Source organism: Pholcus phalangioides, unplaced genomic scaffold (assembly GCF_987345545.1).
Source record: "Pholcus phalangioides strain wild (caught in Gottingen) unplaced genomic scaffold, Ppha-v1.0 ptg000015l_1, whole genome shotgun sequence".
NCBI classification, from domain to species: domain Eukaryota; kingdom Metazoa; phylum Arthropoda; class Arachnida; order Araneae; family Pholcidae; genus Pholcus; species Pholcus phalangioides.
Genome location: NW_028301608.1, coordinates 14,911,115 through 14,938,557, shown reverse-complemented (window position 1 = coordinate 14,938,557; position 27,443 = coordinate 14,911,115). Strand labels below are relative to the sequence as shown.

Below are 27,443 nucleotides of genomic sequence, written 5' to 3'. Positions count from 1 at the left end.
CATGCGTTGTCCGACTTCTTGAAACGTTCTAGATACGACAGTAATGGGCCGTGCTCAGTTATCATGATCACTTTCTCTCTAGACCAAATGGAACTATTCCAACGGACGCGTTTCTGTATCTTATAGGCATCTTTATGTGCATTCTTGTCCCATAGCTGTTGCCACTTTTGTAACAGGTCACTTTTTAGCACATGTTTGATGTGACTGCGTGGTAGCAAGAGTTGTTCTTCCGTTGGGAGATTAAGAGCATCTTTGGCCAATCTATCCGCAATTTCATTCCCCGCTATTCCTGCATGGCCTTTGGCCCATTTGATACTGATAGACGGATGGTTTGATATGTATTTTAGTGCAAACAATTTTTTTTTAATGTCAACATTTTGATTATTTTATCAATTTTTAAAATGTGTGTCATGAGCTTTACACCCACTCTATTTTTTTTTCACCTATACGTATAGAGCGAACCAAAAGTCGCTAAAATTTTAGAAAATTTCATAACAGTTAAATTAATGGTGCGAGTTAACACTGAAACGCTCTTACGAATCCCAAAAACTTTTGGAATTAAGAACAACAATTAGTTCGGAATCTCAGCCATAGATGTCGTTTATTCCGTTAATTTTTATCCTTCAAGCATTGGCGAACGCAAACGGGGGAGAGGCCGTTGCCACTCGTCGGCATAGGCGTACGCAGGATTATCTCGGGGGAGGGGGGGGGGGAAACATGTTTGCGTACGCCAATGATTATAGTGTTTATTTCTAGTAAAAAACGTAAAAACACCACCTCAGAAGAAAAAATTAAACTGCCCCCCCCCGAGAAAACCTTGCGTACGCCTACGCCTTCGAGTGACATTTTTATATGTACGAACCTGTCGCGCAATGAGATTGAAATATCTAATTATCACAGTTCACGTAGAATAATTAATGCGTGAGTAACAGGCATTACCACAATTAAATTGCACTCATTAGAAAAATCCTCCATTTCCAGTTTCGTCTTTGAATTATAGATGGCAGCACTTGAATGTATACATGCACGTAACTTACGCGACGGGTGTCCCATATTTAATGGGCCTATTTGAAAAACGGATAAGAAAAGAACGCGAAAACGACAGAACTGCAAGGATTTGCTGTAATTTTGTGCTTGAGAAGCAACTCAATATTTAGTCAGAGCGAATTTGTAATTCGCTTACAATTTTTTACAGTCCACAACAACCAAAATACGATATATTCAAAATATTCACTATTTTCAGCAACCCGACATGATATAGTCTCGGAGCAAAATTCACAGAAACCCGTACAATAGTCTCAGCCGGGATGGTCTGAATTGAATTTAGTCGGGGTGTCGAAATTAATAAAGAAGTTCGTTAGGGAATGACGCTTCATTCTGAAATAACTGAAATACGATACAGTGGAACTCTTCGGTTAACGAGCTTAATCCGTTCCGCCAACGTGCTCGTTATTTGAATCAAACTTCTTCATAGGAAATAATGAAAACTTGGATATATATATATATATAATTCGTTCCACAATTACTCATTCACATGATGAAAATTACTAATAGAAAAGTCATTCATTCAATAATGCAAAATAATATAATAAATAATACAATGAAATAAATATAATAATGCCATAAATAAACATACAATAACGATAATGTTTGCAAATGAACATACTCTAAACGACCAGAGAGAGGAAGACTATCGTTTGGGTGACGTAAGGACTCACTTCTTTGTGTGACTTTAAAAAACAACCCTATCTACTACGACACTTGCTTTTGTCTCTTTTTTTTTTTGGTTATTTCGGAAATGAGAAATCGCACTACCGTTGGACAGATTTATTGCTTGCACTGCTACAGCTTTATTTGGGGTGATCCTCTTCCACAAAATTTTGCACAGAATTTCACGCTCAACACATCTCTTAATCTCATTTGAAGTGAGCGACCCCTCATTTTTCTCTTCGTCTTCCTCAGACGAGAACCCGTGCGCAAGCTCTTGCTGAGGCGCGCAATGGAGATTCATCAGTTCGCCTGTGGACATGACCATGCTCTTCCACTATTTCTTGAATGAGGGGCTCATGAACCTCCATTTCCATGGCCTTCCACAAGGACACAATCTGTCCTTATTCTTGCGCTAGCCCCTCAAAATCACGTTCAATAATGCAATCAGCCAACAGATTTCTACAGGCACTATTAAAAAAATGCTTCAAGTGCACATACGTGATACATCTAGTTTCATATCCTTAACAGTGACACTCGTACGGCAGTTCATTTCTTCGAGTTAGGCACGCTGATTGGAGACTGTAGGGGAGAATATTATCCACGTTTGTGGAAGAAAGCGAAAAACCATCAGCTAAGGAGCGACAACGGGAAAATAAATAAACAAAATTCAATTTTCGCTCGTAATGCGAAGCATCGCTCGTTAATCGAATCAAAAATTTGTTCAAAATTTTTGCTCGTTATGCGAATTGCTCGTTAAGTGAAGTTCCACTGTATTTCCAAAATCCTTGCTGAGACGATTGCTCGGGTATCTGTGAATTCCGTTCTGGTGACTATGCCATGTTGCTGCTTGAACGGTGTATAATTTTAAAATACCTTATTTTTTAGTTTTCATTCAAGAGTGCAGCGCGATCTTTTATAAAAATTTCTAGCTAGTTTTGAAGTTGTGTCTGGCTGAAAATTTAGTGTTTCTCAAGCACAGCGCAGAATTTCTATCTCGCTTCCCGTTCTTTTTCCATTTAAATAATTAAGCGTCAATTTTGGATTCCTTGTAATTGCGCAGATTAGTTTTCAGTACATTATACTTGGGTTGGTCGTTTGCGAGTGTATACAGATAAAGAAGTGATCATTATTTACAAAATTCATTAACAAAGAGCCATACAACACTTTGTTGATACAACACAGTTAATACTTCGATGATAATCCGTGATTATTGACGCGGCAGAAAACAAAGATAGAGTTCATTTGGGTGTGCTGCCATCTGTGAAATAGAACATGAAACACATCTCGCCACAGGTTCAACAATAATTTAAATTCCGATATAGCCATTTATGTCTTCAGAATATTCAGTTGCAGATTATTGTGGTTGTACTAATCAAACCTAAAAAACATTTTTCCACCATTTTATGAGAGGGCACCACTCTATAATAGAAACGATTTTTTTTCTCATGCATCAAGAACCCCCCCCCCCCCTGCCGTATATATCTTTCACTCAAAACATTTATTTCTACACATGTGAATTTTTTTCTGGGCTCTCTGTGGGCCCCTTGATCACACGTCACGGCTCCTCTTCCGCTTAATTTTTACCCGTGGCCTCCTTAGAATATCCCAAGACCAAGAGAAAATCATTTAGCCCTTGTTCGGCTAAACTGCTCTAGAGGCTACAAAGCTCTCGTAAAGTCATTAGAATGTTTAAAACTGTAAGACGTATCCAGAATCACAACAAATGGTTGAAATGCAAAAAAAAAAAAGCTTCCGACCAGCAATATTTTATTTATTTATTTAATCAATATTGATTGGCCGAGGCCTATACAAGAGGATGCAAAATTATATATGGCAAAAGTGACAATTAATGGCTCGAGAGAATTCGGAAATTGTGGTGCAATCTACAATATTTGATGGTAGGTTGTTCCAGTCGATAATAGTTCTTGGGAAAGAACTAATGAAAAGAATAGCTAAATTTGTGAAAATCTGAAAAGGCAAAGATGGGCTGTAATTTTTTGGAATGATTGAGTCTAACAGAGAAATGAGAAGGTTGGAATATTGGAGGTGTCAATATTAAAAAACCCATGGAGGATTTTGTAAAGAAAAGTTAAACGAGAGATAAGAGAGGAGAACGGTTGGATATTAAGTTGTCGCTTGAGTTCCGTTATGGAGACAGATGAAGACCAACAGTTGAAAATGAAACGAGTGGATTTATTTTGGATAGATTCTAATTAGTCTATGTTGGTTGGGGTGTGGGAATCCCAGGCTTCACAGGCATAGGAGAGGGCAGGGAGAATATATGCTTGGTAGCACAAGTGACGAACATGACGGGTGGAGTATTTTAGGTTACGGCGAAGGAAAAAGAGTTTTTGGAGACCTTTATTAAAGATATAATCAACGTGAAGGTTCCAGCGGAGATCGGGAGAGATTATAATGCCCAGGTATTTATAATGGGAAACCTCAAAGATCAAAGAGTGTCGTTTATAGAATAGGGGAATTCGTAGGGGATTCTTTTACGGGTAACTTTCATAAATACAGTTTTTGAGAAATTGAGGGGTAATTCCCAGGTTGAGCACCGTTTGGAAATAATGTTAAGGTTGTGTTGGAGAGATTCTTGGTCAGAAAGATTGGACACTGTTTTATAGATGACACAGTCATCAGCGAAGAGTCTAATGCGGCAGTTTATGGAGTCGGGTAGATCATTTATGTAAATTAGAAATAATAATGGCGAGAGGACCGAGCCCTGGGGTGTGCCAGATTTGACATGAAGGAAAGGGGAGTTTTGGCTCTTGTACGAGACAAACTGGCTACGGTTAATAAGGAAGGCCTCCACCCATTTCAGCAGTTGAACATTTAGTCCAAGGTTTGAAAGTTTTAGTAGAAGTTTATTATGGGGCACCCTGTCTAATGCTTTGGAAAAATCTAGGAAAATGATATCGGATTGGAGGTTTTTGTCAATGGAGTCTGTTAAGTCATATATGAAAAGTGTTGATTGGGTAGATACAGATAACGATGATCGAAATCCATGCTGGTTAGGAAGAAAAAGTTAATCGAATCGAGGTGGGTACGGATATTCTTGGCGATTATGTGTTCTAAGAGCTTTTATTATTATATTAATTATATATTTTAATTTATAACTTTTATTTTATTATATTAATTATATATTTTATTTATTATTATTACTTTTTACATTTTATTTTTTTAATATTACTTAATATTTTTTAATTAAAATTTTATATTTTATTACGTTGGCAATATTTTTAATTTTGAAAGAAAACTAGGCCTAGTAATTTGTATGACCCACTATGATTACACAGTTCTTTGCAGTACACTTTTCCTTGCAAAGAAATCCGCCAGCTTTCTCAGGTAATGTCCAGCTTGAATAACTGAGCAAATTAACGAATCATTTCCAATATGCCGATAGTAATATGAGAACAATATCAGCGAAATAAACAAATAATAATATTGGATAATAACAAACTTCATTTAATACTTTCATTTCGCCACTTTATGTATAGTACTACGTTGCTTCGTTATATTGTTACCGCTAGATGAGCGCTCATATATATTGGATTACATTTCTTGCTCCTTCGAGTATAGGAAATTATTAGATTAGTTTGATAAAAGATTAAAAGTAATTAAACTCTTCATTTTTCTTGTTTCATCACAGAAAATTGCGTTTCTGCATTTTTTTTTCCGGTGTGAAGAAATGAAATTTCTCCGAGTGTTTTTTTATCGTTTCGTGATGAAACCTGAAAAATTGTCGAACGATCCGAGCTTAAAAAAATTATTTACTATTATCAGAAAAACGTAATCGTTCTCTTAAAAATCTATCTAATCCGATTCCATCTTGATAATAATTTTTTTTTTTCTTTTTTTCAGAATTAAAATATCTTACGTCATATGAATTTATATCTTATTCCTTTGAGACTTGGGGGAGAATTTTTGGAATTTTCACGATTTTTTTGCATTTCTGACAGCCAAAAAATATAAATATCAGCAAATCTTTATTTTTTCAAATTTTTTTAAACATATTTTTATTCTTTATGATGAAATTCACTTCGTTCGATTGTTTTCAGCCAAGATAATGCAAAGTATAATCATCTTATCAGTATTTTCTAGAATTTTATTGAAAGTTTTATGTAATAAATCATACTTTATCATAGGCACTTTCTTCTGGGATAAATCTTTAAAAAACCCAGAAATTTCAACTTTAAGTGCTGTTCTCTGATGCTCCCCCCCCCCCCCAAAGTTCATATTCACCATATTTCTAATTCAACATTTACACAATCGTTTGAGTCAAAGTTTAACTCCCTGAGGTCAAAAAGAAAAAAATCGTGTAGTAAAAAAATCCAACCAACACATTTGTGGCACAAGGGTCTGAAATGGTTGAAGAAAGTCCAACTGTGCTGTTGTTTTCTTTGCATCAAAGCTAATATTGCAGTGAATACATCTTCAGTCAAGACGTGAGCCCAGAAGAAAATTTAGATATTATTCGATACATTATTATTCAAGTTTATTGAACCGTGACTGGCGACAGAAATATTCAATAACCATGTCTATGATTTCACTATGCAACAAAAACAAACTTTCTTTGTTCCTGGGTTGAAGTTACTATTTCTTGAAGTTGTTTTGCGTGAGTAATTATGAAAATGATTATTATTCCCAACCCCCTCAAATTTTGCGTTTGAGGTAAGCGGATCGATATTCTTGAATTGGTCATTTACCATTGGCTGATTGGTCAACTGGAACATTGAAATAGAGAATAATAAACTTTCCTACGGATAATTATTTTGAAAAGTGCAATTCATTTTCAGAATATATAAATCACGTTTCTAGATGTTTCAACAAAATAAAATTGGAGTTAATATACATGTAATATAAATTAAAATATTATGGGGCTCTTCTCATTTTTATTCCCATATACTCTTCATTTTTACGTTTTAGTACCCAAAAGTAAATTCCATGATACTTTCGATGCGTTATTTAATCAATACTCGAGACCTCCTTCGGGGAAGATGTTACTCTGAGTAAGCACCCATGCTTTCTGTCGAGATGAGAGTTGAAAATGTGATGTGCCCCTTGGATAAACATTAGTAATTCCCATTTTTGGATAGATTTTTTATGTTTTTCTACAAGGTGTAAATGGTTTTAGGTTCTGCAATTTTCTATGGATCCGTCGGGCATGTAAACAAAGATACCCCCTCCCCAAGTTTGTTTCTTTTTTAAATATTTAAATTCTTTTAAGAAGTTCCTTGTATTCCATATTTCCGTATTCTACAATGCGATCCCATAAAACCCCTCTTTTATTATCTTAGCAAAGATGCAAAACGTAGCAAAGATGTTGTAGGTGTATTAATGCTGCTGATTTCCCATATAGGACAATGAAAAATTATTTAATGTGACCAATTTTTATGTGCAATGGTGACATAAGTACTTTCTCAAGATCACTCATGTAAAATAATGACTATTATTAGCTATAAACTACTAATTACCAGGTTGTTTTTGTTTGTTTTTTAAACATCGAATGACAGAATGTTAAAATAGAGACGCTGTACCGGCGATTGTACCGTTAGATATATATCTTCAATTTTCGGTCTGAAATCGGATTTATTTTTAGCTCGGCGTAACTCTGATTTTGGTAATGGGAGGGCAATTTGACCTTTTTCACTATTGATTGGTGGCGATTAGCTGTGTCCCGCTTTAGTTTCAATGAAATATGATAACCTTTTCTTTAAGATCAATAACTGGCAACCTTGGGGAAAAACGGCCATTTTATATCATAATATTTTCATGAACTTCTTTACCACTCACATAAAATCCTGCTTTTAAGGTATTTGTTCTTCAAATTAACAGAACTTTGCTCTCGAAAGAGAAATTTTAAATCATAAAATTGTCATTTTCTGCCCTTTTTAGTCGTAAGTCATTGAAAATTGAGGATGGTTACCAAAAAACAAAAATCGTGTTGCATAGTGATTATACAAGTTGATCCAATCTTTTTTTTGTAAACAGGACTATCTTTGTAACGTTGTCCGGCTGTCTTCGGAATTATACTTCGACTTACATAAAATTTTCCAAATGTGTGTGTGTGTGTGTGACGCGCTGTTTCTTTAACAATCCTATTTTTAGGGGGTCGTATACATAAAAAACGAAAATGAAAAACTTTTCATACAGTCCCACTCCCCCAGTGAATGAGTGAAATATAGAGCCTGATCCGGAGAGTAATTTGCGTAAAATTTCATAGTTTTAACCAATCATCTGGCCAATTTTAATTTATATTTTCCTCCCTATTTCCCCTTATTTAAAAATTTGGAGCCAAAAAAATAATATGTTCCTGATAAAAAAAAATTATGAATATATTTAAACTGACTTAACAATATGTTCTTAACTGGGATTTTGAATCATCAACTAAAAATTATATTAAGTTGAAGTAATTAAATCGAAAATCAGTGTTCTTCAAACACACTAGCGCATATTTTTTGAAAATACTTTTTAATCCACATATGCTGAAATAAGTATGGATGAATAATAATAACATTCGGTAGTTTTAAAAAAAAAATTGCACATTTTCTATTTTCTTGAAATTCTCTGCATTTTAAAGTAAAAATTTAAACTTGTTTTAGTTAATTTTTTACTGTTATTTATCAGTACTTTTTACTGTTATCAGTTTTTTTTACTGTTATATTAGTTATTACTAATATTTCTTATTTTTTGATTGATTATACTCAAAATAATAATGTATATCCCTCATATTCAGAACGAGAAAATTGAAATATACAGTGATCGCAAAGTATTCTTAACGAAATGCCACTGTGAAAATATTTGTTTTCGGAGCACTTAATTTAATGTTCACGTGCATAAATTGAGCTTTTCATTTAAAAAAAAACTAATTTTTTTTGGACAGCGCAACACTTCAAAAATAAACTATGTAAAATCGTAAAAATACAGTTTAAATTTTGGATTTGGATTACTGATCAGATATTTCGCATTAGAATGGAATTTCAAACAAAAAAATAAGAGAATACACATTCAAAATTAACAAATATATACTCAGAGTGCTGCAAACACTTGAAAAATATAGTATATGGTTGCTTAAATTGATTTACTCGAATGTAATTTTTTTCTACAAATTAAAAATTTATAATAAAAAAAAGAAACCGCACTACACGAGTAATTGCTTATGAAATTTATCTAAGCGATGGTGAAACTTCATCATGCATCGACCAGATGATCTGGTTTGTACAGCATAGCAAAGCTTGCTCGTGCTGGGCTTCTCTGAAAGACTCTACTTTAGGGTTCATGCTCTTCAAGCCAATGTGTTTGAAGATTCTCCGAGTCCTGCCCTGATCTTTGTTGAAGCATTTTTCATGAGGTTTATCGTTTTTTTGTTGCATGATTTTAAATTTTCTAACGGGTGATCGATGAAATGTTTTATATTCAGACGAAAATTAATGCTTCTAAGTTCAAGAGGATTAAATTTTGAATGTGTGAACTTTTCATCAATGCGTTTGATCAACAGATCTGATGACTAGTCAAAAGTATACTTTCGTGAGAATGACTTGTTTTCAAATCGCATTCAAATATGCCGATTCCTTCACTTTTTATGAATTTTTGAACTATTTACGAACTTTTGGGTCAACGAGCACTTACTGCAATATCAGCTTACTTGCAAAGAAACCAACAGCATAGGCACACATAATAATACCGATCAGGATCCTGGAGATCAGAAACGTCACTCAAAAATCACCATTGATGTTTCAATCATATCTTTCCTTTCAAAAAGTTCTCAGAATATTTATACGTATATTTGTATGGAACAAACGCCACGTAATATTTTTCCAAGAGTAAAACAAGATATTTTTTGAAGCTTTTCAACTTGAAGTGCATACTACTATAAAAACATAGTTCAGAAAATTTTTAAACTAAATTCACTTCAAAGAATTTATTTCTTCATGTCACGGGATCGATCCATACATACTATGAGATGGACAGATAAAATCAAGGATGATAGAAAAAGAAATGAAATAAGGAGGAATAAATTTACACAGGAGAATATCTTCGACAGTTTGGGTCAAGTCTGGCACAGAATCTTTATTGATGCTGCTGCCGCTCGGTTCTATTTTTTGAAGAATACATACGTACGTACATACGATGCGACGTGAATTTGACTCACTGACCTTTAGATTCGATTCCGAGAATGTGATCGTGATGAAACTCTCAAAAAACTTTTCAACTTCTTATTCACTAAAGCTTCTTCGTGGACTTCCAACAGTAAGAAAATATACAGTGTATACGTATTTCTCAGTCGTAACTTATCATATACTTCAGCATGTAGAGTCAAGAAGAGATTCTTCTTTCCAAGATTAGAGGGAAGAAGAAGATACAGGGTGTTTCATGGAGATTGACCGAAAAGTATAAAAACTCTTAAAATTTCACAACCCCTTGCCAGTGACACCCGTGTCCAGTCCGGGCAACAGAAAAATTTGGTGATTTATGATACTTGTGATTTGATGATTATATTTGTGACAAAAAAAATTGTGTTTTTTTCTTCCATAAAGCCCGAATTGAAGCAACTACGTGGTGGACACTTTTTGTAATACGGTGTGGTTTTAATCATAACGCTGCATAAAACATTCTACTCCAGTAAAATTTATAAAATATCTCTATAACTTTTTGAGATATTTTATATTATGCTATCAAAATTAGTTAATTTTCGGCACTTTTTCGGCCAGATATCGTTCACTGAAAACATGCTTTTATAGCATATGTTCGAATAGTTTTGGTACTGTATGTTGCTATGACTGTTACCTATGCAATGAATTAAAAATTTTAAGGTATAGAAATATTCTCTGCGATATGGCAGTTTTCGTGAAACATTACGTGAATTTTCTCAAAAAATTCAAGTAAAGTACCAAATTCCAAACATATAGTAGCCAAAATCTTAATTCATTGCACAGCTACTGTTATCTGAAACGCTGTTGAAAAATTTCATGATAATATCTTGCATAGTTTTTTAAAATTCGGTTTCGCATGGAATAAAGTAACGAAAAAAATTCATCTTTGATCATTTTTGTCACTCCCCGGTCATCATCTTCTCACCGAGGGCTAATTATATCGGGACCTATAATTAATGTCGATTCCGAACGGCAGTCTTTTTTTTATATTTACCCAGAGGTTTGTACGCTAACCTCTCGATGTGGGACGCCATGCGGTAGCAACCTTTTTCTGTGGTCATGTTGCCATTTCGGTTGTTCCCCGACGTCAACAACGTTTCTGACAAGTACGAGCTCGCGACACCTCTAAACATCTTTTGGTAATTTAAGCGAGTATCTTATCGACCTGTGCTGCCTCGCCCAAAAAAAAAATTAATCTTCAAAAAGGGCGTTTGAATATTGTTTGTTGCCTTTGAAACCATTGTTCCAAATCATTTAAATCCGCCGTAACTTTTATCCTTGTAGCATGAAATGAGTAAAAACAAATAGAATTTTGTGTATAACATTCTTTCAAATAAATTTATGAAATCATTTTCGAAAATTTTCAGAAAATTCGTCATTTGAACGTAGTCAGTGCTTTAAGTTCGTTTACCTTTTTTACCGATACATTGCACAACACAAGAAACAAAAACAAGATTTGAATTTTTGATGATTTGTTCTGAAATGGATTACACTGTGAAGCAGTTAAATAAGATATGAAAGGATAAAAAGCAAGGTAGGAAAATTCACACCGACAGCCATTCACCGCCATGCATATCACCGATACAAAAATTCACCGTTAGGAAAATTCACCAACAATTCATTAGTTAGATAGAAAAATTCACCATTAGGAAAGTTCACCGACAGCAATTCACCAATAGAAAAATTGACAGCTAGGCAAATTCACCACCAATAATTCATCGGTAGAAAAATTCACCATTAGGGAAGTTCATTGACAGCAGCTCACCAATAGAAAAATTCACCGACAACAATTCATCGGTAAAAAAATCACCGACAGTAATCCATCGCCAAGTAATTCACAGATAGAAAAATTCATCATTAGGGAAGTTCACCGACAGCAATTTACCAATAGAAAAATTCACAGCTAGGAAAATTCACCGACAACAATTCGTCGGTAGAAAAATTCACTGACAGCAATTCACGAACCTCATCAGGAGAAAAATGCAAAAAAAAAAAAAAAAAATGTCCACGCATTTCTCTACACTGATAGGACAATCGGGGAATATAATGGTCGGATGAAAAAATTACATAAATAGTCAAGGGGGAGTGAAATCCATATTCCTCTTCAATAAGAGAGAAACGGCTATAAATAATGAAATAAATTATAATAAAGTATAAGATAATTCAGGTTCATTGTAGGTATAAAAATTAATTTCCTTAGATATTCATAGTTAATCACAATTAAAACAACTGTTGAAGTTCCTTAAAAACACCCCAAAATGCTTTTATTATTACATTAATTATATATTTTAATTTATAACTTTTATTTTATTATATTAATTATATATTTTATTTATTATTATTACTTTTTACATTTTATTTTTTTAATATTACTTAATATTTTTTAATTAAAATTTTATATTTTATTACGTTGGCAATATTTTTAATTTTGAAAGAAAACTAGGCCTAGTAATTTGTATGACCCACTATGATTACACAGTTCTTTGCAGTACACTTTTCCTTGCAAAAAAATCTGCCAGCTTTCTCAGGTAATGTCCAGCTTGAATAACTGAGCAAATTAACGAATCATTTCCAATATGCCGATAGTAATATGAGAACAATATCAGCGAAATAAACAAATAATAATATTGGATAATAACAAACCTCATTTAATACTTTCATTTCGCCACTTTATGTATAGTACTACATTGCTTCGTTATATTGTTACCGGTAGATGAGCGCTCATATAAAAGCATTATGTGAATTGCAATATCTACCAGAAGATTACCGATAAATGACGGCAAAACAACGACGAAATGGTATAAGATTTCATGATTTTGAAGTTTCATTAAACAATCAAAAAGAAGGTAAACATTTAAAATTCGCGAAGGAATTGCATAATCAAGAAGCAAAAATATGGAATCTCATGTCTATAAAACGATGTTAAGGGGGTCTCATACCTTTTAACTTAATGAAAAACTATGCTCTGATAGAAATATCATTAAAAATACTATTTAATGATTTATTTATTTCAATTTTTTTTTCACACATGTTCTTGAATGTTTTTGCTACACTAGTTTTACATAACTTGGATACTTTATTTTTTGCAGATTTTCAAAATGCATTAAAAACAGCTTGTGCGCATGGTAAAATACCATCACATCAATGTAAATGAATAAAAATTGATTCGAAATATAAAGAAAATTGTTCAGTTTATGAAATGAAGCAAAAGTTTGAGATTGATATTTTAATTATATTATTTCAAAATATTGATATTTTGATTAAATTTTCATTAATATTTTTCATATTTGAAAATTTTAAATTTTTTAAAATTTTAAATTTTTAAAATTTAAATTTTATTCTTTTTAAGTTTAAAATTTATTTTTTAATTCAAAATTTATTTTTTTTTAATTTAAATTTTTTTTAAATTTGAAATTTATTTTTTTAAATTTTAAATTTAATTTTTAAAACTTAATTTTTAAATAAGATTGAGCCAATGAAATCTCAAACTTTTGGTTCATTTCATGAACTGAACAGTTTTCTTTACATATGCAGGGAGCATAGGTAACAGGGCTTATGGCATTTTACTGCCAAACCGTTGATCCTAGAGGTATACTTTTCAGTTAGAAAAAGTATCCAAATTCATGTAGTACTCAGATATGTTATTCATGTTGCAAGAGGTTGTACAGTTATTAATATAAAAATTTCAACTTTTTATACTAACAGCCGGTGCTCAAAAACACAATTAGAAAGTTATTTCCCTGTCTCTCCTGATGCCATAAATCAAAATCCACATTTCTAAGTGCAATATTCACTGAGATATTCGAATTCAAAAAATGGAAGAAATTTGGTTAAAAAAACAACATTAAATGCGGGTAAACCGTTTTCCCCGCATTTAATATAGGGGTCCGTGTGAAAACACAGCGATTGGCGTGGAAGAACTGTTGCACCACCAGCAACCGCTTTATTACTTTTTATACAATTTTATTGTGTACAGAGAGACATCCCCACATGATCTCTCCAGCTGAACCTGAACGTTCTTGCGCACATACTGAAAAAGCATACAAAACACACAAAATACTGTCTCGCGATGACAATGTTAAACACGCTTTTATATATATATATATATAAACAAATGTATATAATCGTAATCGCTGTGACAGTACGTAGCATAAACATTTCCTTGCCTGTGGATGACAATATTGAAGGAGGTCCCCTGCAGTAAAAACTAAAAATACATTTTATCAGTGAGTTTACCCCCTTCACCCCCATTTGTACTCCCCTTCTGAGACGGATGTCTTTAGATTCAAACATTGGGTGTGAGGATACATACAAAATATCCCGTAAAGCATTGAGCTGAACCATCTGAAAACTTATGTTTCGTTTGGCTTAAAAAGTGGACGAGATTGAACACGATTCTATTATATATTTTTAGTAAACTTATTAAAGTTTCGAAAAACTGTACGTTGTATGCAAAAAACTGTAACAGCTACGCAAAATGCCGAGAGTAAAGTTTGAAATTTCAAACAAGATTGGTAGTTCTAGGTAGAAGTTTTTCTAAAAGATCAAAAATCGAAAGAATCAGGGAGTTATGGTACACGATCTTAGCTTCCCATGCTTTCCTATGAGAAAATCTCCTTTTTTTGAGTAATGTTTGAAATTTTTCTATTCACTTTTTAGGCACTCTATTCTTTCAAATACTATGGATATTTTTACATAATTTAGCTTGAGCTTTCAGGAATTTAAATGTTGATTATTTTTTCTCGTATTTTAACTTCAACATCATGCAACTTTTTCAAAAATCAATCCAAATTTACCCATATTTTGTGCGATAAAATTTTTTTAAAATAATTTATTAAAAAATCCTCGGGTGTATGTATATAACACCATAGTGTTGAGAGACACACAAACTTTCGAGGTATTTGAATGAGTGGTGTTCGGAAAAATGTTGCTTATCTAACAAAAAAAAACTCGATTTTGAGAAAACAGCATTTTAGTGGAAAACATTAGCATATATAATGCCTGGCAGTAGTTATATTTTAAAATATTCCAAGTACTGATAGCACAAAAAAATTGAAAAAAGTTAGACGTAGAAAATTTCATAGCATTTGAAAAGTGAAAAAAAATTCACAAATGTCTTTTTTGGAAAATCGAAGTGCGCCAACTCTCCTTAGGCCGGTATTACACTATAAAAGATTGATAAAAATTCTTTTATAAAACTTTAAAAATGTAACCAATAAGCACATCTGTTACATTCGAGCGAACTTAACTGATCCGCCTATTGGTTACATTTTTTAAGTTTTATAAACGAACTTTTATAGTGTAATGCCGGCCTTAGATAACTTGAAAACTGTTTTTCATTTTTTGTGCCAAAATATTCATTTTATCGAATTAGGAAAAGTGAAGGAGCGAAATCGCCAAATTTTGAAAAATGAAGATGCATTGGGTGATCAAAGTTCAGAAATCGGTCAGGAGATGACCGCGTGATAGTTATAGTGTTAAGAAATCCGAATACGAAGCATGCCGTAATACAGCTAATCCGTAATACAGCTAATATTACGTTTCAGATCACGTAAAAAGCCTGCGACAAGTTTTCAAAGTTTCCAGTCAAGTCACCTGCACTCCCCTAACCTTGTCTTAAGCCAGTTATATAATTTAAAAAAAAAGGCACCTAGGCTGTTGTTTTCTTTGCAAATACGTTATTATTGCAGTGAATCCATCTTAAGGTTTTACAGGCGCAATAAATTATATCAGAAGGAAATTAATATGGTATTCGTGGACCATGATAGGAACAATAACCATGTTCTAAGACAGTGGTGGGCAAAACCTTTTCAGGAGCGGGCCAAAAAAGAAGAAATTTCGGCGGGTCGGACATATTTGGACATTGAGTCATAATTGGACATTTATTTTGTTTTTGCTTAGAAGTGAAGTGGCAGGATATGTTATACAGGGTGTCCTGTAAGCGCTAATACGGCCTTTATCTCATCAACCGTCCACCGTAAAGGTACAGTTTCAGTTTAAAAAATGCTCAAAAGGCACTCAAAATTTATACTGTGGCAGTTTTGAGAGTGAAAATGCAGTGTGTGTCACAAAATAAGAAATATAAATTGTTATACGGTCCCGTTGCCCTCTAACTTCCAAATAAAAAGTTGTTCCACTGTCTCTCCTGAGGCCAACAAGAAAAAAAATCCAAGCTTTTAAGCGCATTATTCATTTAGATATTCGAATTCAAAAAGAGAATGGGTGAAGGGCGGCAAAATTTGTATAACCCACAGGCGACAAAGCTACAAATCCGTCTTCGGAGGGGGAGGGGGGAGTGCCAAGTCCTCATCTGAGGGTCCTGAAATTATGTGGATCTTGTTAATTGCTCTAATTTCCGCGTGGAAAAATGAGACATTTGCACAAGCGGCACCTGCTATATATCATCGCCCATACCGTGAAGTGCCCCTAAGCACCCAAGAAAGCCTTTCGTGCCGTGCTTGGCGAGCCCATTAGTTAAAATGGCCCTGGAATTGTTTATTACAGAATCAAACAAAATGAGTGAAACAGCACTCAATGCTTGGTAATTAATAAATAGGCCTACCCCTCCGGTGAGAAGCACCGGGGGCACGATTCTGTTTTAATTGAAAACAATTGCTATTCATTGTTGGTGTAGTGGCGCCATCTCTTGCAAACACATGTAAGAAACATAGCCCTAAATTAGGTTCAGTCGTTCTCGTGTCCAAATCCTCATTCTCAAAAACATGTACAGAAAATATTATCCTGTGCCAGTTTTTAGAGTGAAAATACAGTGTCTCACCCAAAAAAATCTAAACGTTTAAACGGTCCCCGTCTTCTCTAACTTCCAATTAGAAAGTTATTGCCCTGTATCTCCTGAGGCCAACAGAAAAAAAATTCCATATTTCCAAGTGCGATATTTGCTGAGTGATTTTGGTTATATAACACTGTTATAACATACTCTGCGAATATGTTACTGCCAAAGCCCGAAGTACGGCTGTTTCGCGAATTGGCCGAGAGTTTTGGACAAAGACTGATTTTCAGAAATGATTCGTGCTTTGGCCGGTCGATTCGTGAAGTGGCCGGAGGTCCCAGCTCAGAGTTCGATGTGGTAAAGGCACCAAATTCGTTTCTTTCATCGCCAACGTGCGATACAGGGCTATTTATAGTTGCTGTATTGGATTAGTTCCGTGTGACTAGAGAGAGAGAGAGAGAAATTTGGGGCAAAAACTATAAGAATAATCATATAGACATATAGAGAGATTTTTCTTTTGAATTTTAAAGGAAAAAATGATTACCGCATCATGACTGGGTTGCCATAGCTAACGTAAACGTAATTATCATAAAAAAAATATGCCAGATGGCGATGACCCCGAGTCATGTCTTTGTTTATCGGAGTTTGACCAGGAATCTCTGGCCACTTCGCGTACCGGGTCAATTTTGCAATGAAATTGGGCCAATTTTCGAACTGAATAATTTCGGGCTTTGTGTTTAACAGTAACAGATATAAGTATACCAAAAACGCTCTCTTATCCTAGAAAATAATTCGGATATAACAATGCATTGCGAACAAAAACCCGGAAAAAATGAAGCACGAAACTGATTGCTTGTGCAACATGTATTGTGTGGGATATGTTGATATTTCTTTTTTTTTTCAGTGAGAGTTTTCAATGTGTTCACACATTATGGCCCGCAAATGGCATGTTCCCACGCCCGTGAACATGCCATTTGGATAGTTTGGCGATCAGTCAGTCCACCAGCAATCAATTAATGGATTCTCATGAAAATTCTCTGGAAATAATATCGAAAAACTTGTTCAAATAATTACATTAGCTAAGGACAGATAGCATTGTAATGGTCTACAACAGTGGTTCGCAACCTGGGACCGCATGGCCATTAGCAGTCCTAGGATATTCTAAGGGGGCCACGGATGAAAATCAGATAAAGGTAGCGCATTACACGGAGTGAATGGAAAGGGCGGAGAAAGATGTGAGGAAATAAAGCTTTCCAGTGAAATATGGTGAGAAAAAAATGTGACTACTTTTGGAATTCAGCAGAGCTGTCAGTAGAACCAAGGGCATCTTAGCCCCTGTGGGCACGCCCCGAAGCTTGATATTCATATGGTGCTTACATGATGAGATCTGATACGATTATTTTCGAGCGTAAGTATGCAAATACTGTATGTAAGCTGTTACTTCCAGTTAAGTGGGATCCCAGAACATCAATGCTGAAGCTGGTCACCCTCAGGTCTACAGATAATGTGACCTCTATAATAGAGGAACATAATCGAACCGTATAGTTGTTGCACCAATCAATGGTGTTTTTGGATTCGTATCTAAACCTCTATAACAGGAGTCCTTAGCCATTTGTGTTCCACGGTCCTTTTGTGCGAATAATACGAAGGCCAGGAGAAACCTCCTTTGCCAACAAGAGGACGTCCGCAGACCCCTTGACGGTATAATATTCAGCACAAAATAATTTAAAAACAATCAGTTAGGGATGGCAGGGCTTTAGCACGGGGGCCCCGGGACAAATCTATTACTTTTGTTATTTTTTACACTATAAATTCCCTGTAGAGGAGACCTCCACAAAACATCTCAGTCTGGGGGGAACAAGCTTCAGGATGGGGGGGGGGGGTGAGCACCGAGAGAGCTCGTGGGGGAAGAAAAACTTTTATTCTTACATGAAATGTTTCCTCTTCGTTTTCTTCCAGATGGGGCCACATTCTCTTTAATTTCACCTGCACAGATTTGTTGTTCCTCTGCGCACAGTATTTCGGATATCTGTACGGAATGAAAAAATAACATGCTACTTTTTATACACAATACTGTGAATTCTTTTTTTCTGCGCAGCAAAAACTCTGTATACACAGAAGCGTTCTCAGCGGTGTTTGCCAATACGCATTTACATGCGTGATTAAGGAATCAAAGTTCAATTTTACTCCTCCAAATTTTGTTGAGGAGTTAAAATAGTCTTTCCGATTTTAGGTAGTTTTTTTTATTACAGTTATAATATTTCTGTTTTTCATAGAAAAAATACTCATTTTACAGAATTGCCCCTCTAAAACTTGGGATATATATAGCAGTGAAATTACCCTTCAAAATTATTTTTTTCGGATAACACTGCTCCTCAGCAGTAAACGTCCATATTTTGCAAACACCATGAAAAAATAGTGCCTTTCATATTTACTTTTGCCTATTGCCAACACAAACGGGTAAAAATAAAATTTTATCAGTCAAAATGTGCTTTCTAGAAAATAACTATACAGTACAAGATGTATTATATTGAGGAACATTATTAAACTAGAACCACTTCTGCCACTTATAAAATAAAAAACACAACTGTTATGATTGGTGACTGGTTTTTGATTGCTGGGGCAAATTGAAAAAGCAATATGATACACTGGTGAAATAAATTAACAGAATTTGCATATTTTATCGAATTTCATGAAAAGAACTGAACTGAATGTAAAACCACTGCTTCTAGACAAAAATGCAAATCTCGTACGTCAAATACGTAAGCGTACACGTGTGTGTAGGCGGAGCAAGTAGAGAAACAGGCTTTTTATAAGCGCGCGTGAGTTAAGACGCATTTCGTTCGCTAGCACACCTCGGCGAATTTCTTGGTGTTATTTTGCAGCAATCGGTTAATTTCAAATTGTAACAGTAAAAATGAGTAACCACCAACGTTTAGATGATGGAATGAGGTGGCGAATTGTGGGGAGGCTAGAAGCAGGCCAATCTCAAGTCCACATTTGTAGAGTTCAATTTAACGCTCAGCGTCGTGTGTAACTTATGGAAACAGTTCAAGGATACCGGATCCATCGAGAGAAAGCCTGGGCAAGGTCGTCTAAGAGCCACGACGGCCAGAGAAGATCGCCATTTGTCGATTATAGCGAGGCGTAACAGGAGTGCTACAGCTTTTCAGCTCTCTCGTGACTTGTATACAGCCACAGGAACCCGTGTATCAAGGGTGACTGTTTCCAAAAGACTTCATGAGAGAGGGTTGTTTGCAAGAAGACCATGTTTGCGTCCCGCTCACTTCTACGGACAGGAGAATCTGTTTATCATGGTGCAGAGAGCATAGAGATTGGAGTATGGATCAATGGGCCACCGTTCTCTTCACTGATGAGTCCCGGTTCAGCCTAAGCACCGATTCTCGCCGTACGTTCATATGGAGAGAACCAGGGACCCGCTACCTACCCTCCAATGTCCGCGAAATCGACCATTAGGGCGGAGGAGGTTTAATGGTCTAGGCAGGCATTATGTTGAATGGTCGCACACCTCTCCATGTCTTTGAAAGAGGCACTGTGACTGGTGTGAGGTATAAGGATGAGGTCTTGGAGCCCTATGTTCGCCTTTTCAGGAGTGCAGTTGGCCCTGAGTTCATTTTAATGGATGATAACGCGAGGCCATATAGAGCTCTTCTGCTCGATGATTTTCTAGAGTGAGGATATTCGCCGGATATTTGGCCAGCCAGATCTCCAGACCTTAACCCTATAGAGCATGTCTGGGACGCTCTGGGGAGGGCAATTGCAACCCCCCTCTGGGAACCATCCAGGGAATGAAAACAGCGTTGCTGAACGAGTGGGACCAATTGCCACAGGAAATGCTAAACTGCCTTATTTCAAGTATGAAATCACGCTGTGAGACCTGTATATCTGTAAGACTGGACCATACCCCCTGTTAACCCATTTTTTTTGCTTGTTCTGCAACGACTGTTACGCACGATCATGCGTGAGCATTACAATTATTGAATCATTATTTGTTTTGTATTGTATCAATGTATGTTACTCTTTTCAAGTAATAACGATGTTATTTTATTGTTTGTAAATATCAACCGTTAAAATTTTGCAGCATATGTTATTTATATTATTGCTTTAAAAATATTTATCATATCATACTAAATTGTTTTTTTCATTTAACACATCAATCAAAAACCGGTCACCAATCCCAATCATAATTGTTGTGTTTTTTATCCGATAGGTGGCAGAAGAGGTTTTAGTTTATTGACGTTTCTCAATGTAATATGTCCTGTACATAGTTATTTTCTTGAAGGCACATATTTTGACTGATAAAATTTTATTTTTACCCGTTTGTTGGCAATAGACAAAAAAAGTAAGTAAAAAAAGGCACTATTTTTGTTTGTTGTTTACACAATATGGAGGTTTACTGTCTGACAATGACTGAGAATCAGTGTTATCCGAAAAAGATAATTTTGAAGGGTAATTTCACTTCTCTCCAAAGTTTTATGGAGCAATTTTGTAAAAAGAGAAGTATTTTTTTATGAAAAAAAGAGAAATAACTAGGAGTATTTCACTTATTATAAAATAAGGAGTATTTTCACTCCTCAACAAAATTTGGAGGAATAAAATCGAATTTAGATTCCTGAATCACGCATCTAGATGTGTATTGGAAAACACCGCTGAGAATGCTTCCGTGTACACAGATTTTTTGTTACGCAGAAAAAAAATTCAAAGTATGTATAAAAAGGTAGCACGTTATTTTACGGATATCGAGATTCTGTGCGCTAAGAAACAACAAGTATGTTGTGGATTATAGGGAATGTGTCCACTGTCTCGGAAATATAAAGAATATCTGGTACCACAAAAACAAAACATTTTATTCAGCTCAGCTGCAGCAGGATTTTTCAAGCAAGCTGATGTTTAGTATTTCTAAAATCTCATAGATGGCAGCAGGGGTTCCAATAGTTAACACTATTATTTATTATTTACGTAGTCAATATGTAGTTACGTAGTCATATAGTAATGCATAAATTTGGACATGAGGACGAATGCGCACGCATTTAAGGCTATGGTTCTTAGATATGTTTACAAGAGATGGCGCCATTACACCAACAATGAACAACAATGGTTTTCCGATCCAAACAGAGCCGCACCTCCGGTGCTTTTTCAACGGAGGGGTATTTATTAATTACCAAGCATTGAGTGCTGTTTCACTCATTTTGTTTGTTTCTTAATTGAAGGAGGAAGATAAAGCCTGATTCTGTAACAAACTACCCCACAGCCGTTTTAACTCATGGATCCGCCAAACACGGCCCTGAAGGCCTTCTTGGATGCTTAGGGGCACTCCAATGTAGAGGCTATGATAAATAGCAGGGGCCGCTTGTGCAAATGCCCCATTTTGCCATGCGGAAATTCGATCAATTAATAAGGTCCCCATAACTTTAGGGCCCTCGGATGAGGGCTTAGCCCGAGCCCCCCCCCCCTCCGGAGGCGCATTTATAGCTTTGTCGTCTGTGTGCTATTCAAATTTTGCCACAATTCACCCATTTTATTTTTGAATTCGAATATCTCAGCGAATATTACGATTATGAACTTGGATTTTTCTTGTTAGCCTCAGGAGGGATTGTAGAACAAGTTTCTAATTGGAAGTTAGAGCACAAGGGGCCCGTTTAAGCATTTAGATTTTTTTTTTATTTCGTCACACACATTGTATTTTCACTCAAAAACAGGTACAGGGTTAATTTTGAACGTCTTCTGAGCGTTTTTTAAATTAAATTATACACCGGTTTATATAACTAACCGAACAGAAATTTACCTTTCACTGAATAAAAATTTATAAATTGAATCCGCATCGAAAATCTATTTTTCCATTTATATTACGCTTGTGCGGTTGCAAATTTCTCTGTCAAATTCATGATCAAAAATTTAGATTTTCGTCATATTTATAGTAATTTATCTTATTGGGTGGATGCAGTTTTCGGATATTCGGTTATTTTTCTTCGCCTAGGATTATCAAAACCATTGAAATGTTCTCCTACCTTTTAACATGGCAAAAAATACATTCTTATGTGGAATATTATTTTAAAAAAAATCTATTGATTAATTTCAAATAATTTTTACCACATATATTTGATCATGTATGCTATCCAATGTCAATACAAAATTTTACTTTTTTGGTACTTAATCTTTTACAAATTTAATTTAAAAAAAAATTCATTAAAAACATCATGATAAAATTGCATGAAATGAATGCAATTCAATAAAAAAATGATTAAAAATAAAAACCTGTTCAGAGAGATATAGATGGCTTTTTTCTCAGCCAGAGATATCAAGGAAACAGTTATTTTCCGGATATTACGCTGAGGTGAGCTCGGAAAGAAAAGTCATCACGTCTCCGCCGGGACTCGAACCCAGGCCCTCTTGCATAGCGGGCAAGCATGCTACCATCTTAAGAGAGGCTACTAATGCCTCTACTTCAGCGCCTCACGACACAGTGCGTGAAATTAGGAAGGCAGATTCATGTGTCTCCAGTGGTGTAGATGGCAGCATGCTTACCCGGTATGCAAGAGGGCCTGGGTTCGAGCCCCGGCGGAGACGTGATGACTTTTCTTTCCGAGCTCACCTCAGCGTAATATCCGGAAAATAACTGTTTCCTTAAAAACATGTTCAGTTCATCAAATGATGAAAAATGTTGAGATTTTATAGACTTAATATTATTCGAATGTAAATTTTAAATTAATTTTTTTTTAATTTAAAATTTAAAAAAAGAATTTAATTAAAGTATTTATGTACGATCTCATGTTTTTTCGTCATTTTATGAACTGAACAGTTTCCTTTTTTTGAATCAATTTTTATTCAATTCTACTGATGTCATGTTATTTTATCATGCGCGCAAGCTGCCTTTAATGCTTTTTTTCTTTGAAAAGTTGTAAAAAATTGAGTATTAGAGATGTGTAAAATTTTATACTAGCATAGGATAGCATACACAATCACATATATGTGGTAAAAATTTGAAATGGATATATATAATTAATATTTTTAATTATATTTCTGCACAAGAAAGTTTTTTTACCATGTTAAAAGGTATGACAGTCCCCTCCCTTCAATCACTCTAATATAGCTCTTCAAAATGGTGAAATTACGATCCTGATCCATGGCCAGTATTTCCCACCCTAAATCTATAGTATCCCCCTCCAGAAATATATAGAGAGTCTATAATGTGTGTGTGTGTGGTTTCGTCTATAAACATTTTTCATATAATGATAATATCCTTATAATATTATATTAGGCCTATATTGTGTAATAAATTGAATCCGTCGAAAATACATTTTTTTCCTTTTGCATAACGCTTTTGATTGCAGATTTCTCTATCAACTATTTACGATCAAAAATTTAGATTTTTCGGCATTACTTGCAATAATTCATCTCATTTGGTGGATGCACTTATATTTTCCTCCGCCATGGATTATCAAACCGATCAAATCATTCTAATATTGCTCTTCTTAATGCAGGAATTATGATTCTGTCCTCCCCATGGCCACTGTTTTCCTTTATCCCAAATCTATAATACTACCGAGTCTTCCTCTGCTGCAACTCCCGCATCGAAAAACAAACTCCATATGAGCCGTGTAATTTCAAAACCGGATAAATCCATTTTGTTTTTCCAATTTCAAGATCATGACATTTATTTTTTTAGTGTTTTCCTACAGATCTATTCAATAGGCGAAGTAATAGCATTAAAAAAAAGTCGCTGTATGTTGTTCATTTCGCGATGTGGAAAGTAGCGGTTGGTTGTAAAACCAGATAATTAAAGATATCAATTTCAAAAACAGAGAGATCAAGAGGTAGGCATAGCGTATAGGCATAGATAGATCCCATAGCTTGGTTGCGAAGCCCCAGATAGATCCAAAAGAATTTTTTCTTCTCTCTCTCAAAGTAATATTTGCACAGAGATAAAATTTGGTCACGACCTGTGTGTCTATCTAATACCAATTTATAAAAAATGAATAAAATTCCTCCATGAATAAATGCAATTAATTAATTTTTTTCTCCCGAAAAATTTGCAAAAAGTGGTTTTGAAATTAGACGGCTCATATATATACGTTTTTATCAGATAAACATTTTTTATACAATAATATAATGCACACAGGCCTGGTGCATATATTATGCAATCAAATTATTATTTTTTTACGTTGCTATAATACTTACTGGTTTAAAAATATGCCAGACAAAAATTTTAAATTTTACTCAATGAAATCTATAAATTGAATCCGTCCAAAATACATTTTCTCATTTATATTACGCTTTTGATTGCAAATTTCTCTATCAGTGACTGAAATGATCAAAAATTTAGATCTTCGGTGTTATTTGTAATAAGTCATCTCATTGGGTGGATGCACTTTTATTTTCTCCGCCTCGGATCCTAAGAGCCATTAAATTACTCCAATACAGCACTTCTTAATGAAGAAATTACGATCCTTATCCATGGCCAGTATTTCCTATCCTAAATCTATAATATCCCTGAGTTTTCTCTACTGCACCCCCCTTGATATCGAAAAATTAAAAGTAACACTAAAAGTATTATGGAAGTAATAACATTAAAAAAGTCGCAAAATGCTATTCATTTTGTGGTGTGAAAGTAGCGGTTGGTTACAAAACTATATAAGTAAAGAAAACAGTTTTAAAAGCAGATAGATCAAGATAGCGCCTAGGCATAGATAGACCCAATAGCTTGGTTGCAAAACCAGATAGATCCAAAAGAATTTTTTTTCTCTCTCAAAGTACATATAATATTTATACAGAGCTAAAATTTGGTAAGAACCTGCGTCTATCTAATAACAATTTGTAAAAAAATAAATATATAAAATTCTACCATAAATAATGCAATTAATTCGTTTTTTGTCTCTCCTGAAAAATTTGTCGAAAGTAATGTATCTGGTTTTGAAATTGGAAGGCTGGTCATTTTTGAAACATTTTTCCTTGCAATAATATAATATAATGCATATATTATACAATGAAATTAATGTTTTTTTTAAGATATAACACTGGTTTACAAAATTAACCAGACCGGAATATACATTTTACTGAACTATAATTGAAATCTATAAATTGAATCCCTCGGAAATACATTTTCCCTTTTACATTAAGCTTTTAATTGCAAATTTCTCTATCAGTGGCTCCAATAATCAAAAATTTAGATTTTCTTGCATATTTTAAAATAATTCATCTTGTTCGGTTGGTGCACTTTTCGTCCATTTAGCTTATTTTTTCGCGTTGTAAAATCAAAACGATTAAATTGCTCTAATATCTCTCTCTTCTTAATGGAGGAAATTATGATCCTGATCCATAGCCAGTTATATTTCCTATCCCACACACACACATACACACAAATCTATGAACTCCCAATTCTTCTGTACTGCACCCCCGTATCGAAAAATATATATAGACTCCATATACGTTTTTGTCTATAAACATTAAATGACAAATTTTATCATATAATAATAAACTATAGAGAGAGGCCTGTGTGATGTATATATTGCACAATCAAATTATTATTTTTTACAATAATATATTACTATACGTGCTGGTTATTAACTAAGCCGGAATTTACATTCTATTGAGAAAAATCTATAAATTGAATCCGTCGAAAATACATTTTCGCATTTACATTCCCTTTTGATTGCAAATTCCTCTATCAGTGACTCAAATGATAAAAAATTTAAATTTTCGGTATATTTATATAATTCATCGTATTAGGCAGATGCACTTTTCAGCCATTTGGCTTATTTTCTCCACCTTGGATTATCACAACGATCAAATTACTCAAAAATAGCTGTTCTTATTGAAGAAATTATGATCTCAATCCATGACCAGTATTTCCTATCCTAAATCTATAATACTCCCGAGCCTTTTCTATTGCACCCCCGAGATCGAAAAATATATATAGACTCCATATACGTGTTTGTCTATAAACATTCATCATATAATATAGAGGCCTGTGTGATGACAAATTTTACACAATTAAATTAATTTTTTTTACGATAATAGAGTGCTACGTTATGGTTTATATAATTAACTAAACTGGAATTTACATTGTATTGAGCAAAATCTATAAATTGAATCCGTCGAAAATACATTTTTCCATTTACATTACGCCTTTGATTGCAAATTCTTCTATCAGTGACTGAAATGATGCAAATTTTAGATTTTCGGTATATTTATAATAATTCATCATATTATGTAGATGCACTTTTGAGCCATTTGGCTTATTTTCTCCGCCTTGGATTATCACAACGATCAAATTACTCAAAAATAGCTGTTCTTAATGGAAAAATCATGATCTCGATCCATGGCCAGTATTTTCTATCCTAAATCTATAATACTCCAGAGTCTTCTCTGCTTCTCCCCCCGTATCGAAAAATATATAGACTCCATATACGTTTTTTGTCGATAACTCTATCCATTTTTTTCATTCCTCTAGCGCAATAAATAGATTCATAACAGGAAAAAAATAATAACAACAAAAGACCTACCTTTGGGGTGCACAGCTCCGGAAAAAAATTCTCCCAATGATGTTATTAAAGTACTAATGTAAATGTACTAGCTATACAGTAAACTTCGTGTGCACACATGTACAGCAGTAATAGCAGCAGCAGCATCGCTGCCCCATAAACCCCAGCCACTATCGTAGAGAGTATACAGATACCTCACTGAAGAGAGAGAGAGAGAGGTACAGGCAGGAGGAGATAGAGAATATGAAAAGGATGAAGAGAAGAGGATGGAGCAGCAGCAGCAGCAGCAGCAAGATGATCGGTTGCTCGAACCATACAAAAGGAGCAGAAGAAGAACAGCAGCAG

The 27,443-nt window shown here is 34.5% G+C and overlaps 1 protein-coding gene across 1 annotated transcript in view; it reads right to left on the bottom strand.

Annotated features, from left to right (window-relative positions):
* Nucleotides 1–27,443, bottom strand: part of sif (guanine nucleotide exchange factor still life) — a 131,472-nt gene extending 104,029 nt beyond the window's left edge. The window contains exon 1 of the mRNA XM_089242887.1: nucleotides 27,120–27,443. The gene's annotated coding sequence lies outside the window, so the exon portion shown is untranslated. The remainder of the gene's footprint in view (nucleotides 1–27,119) is intronic.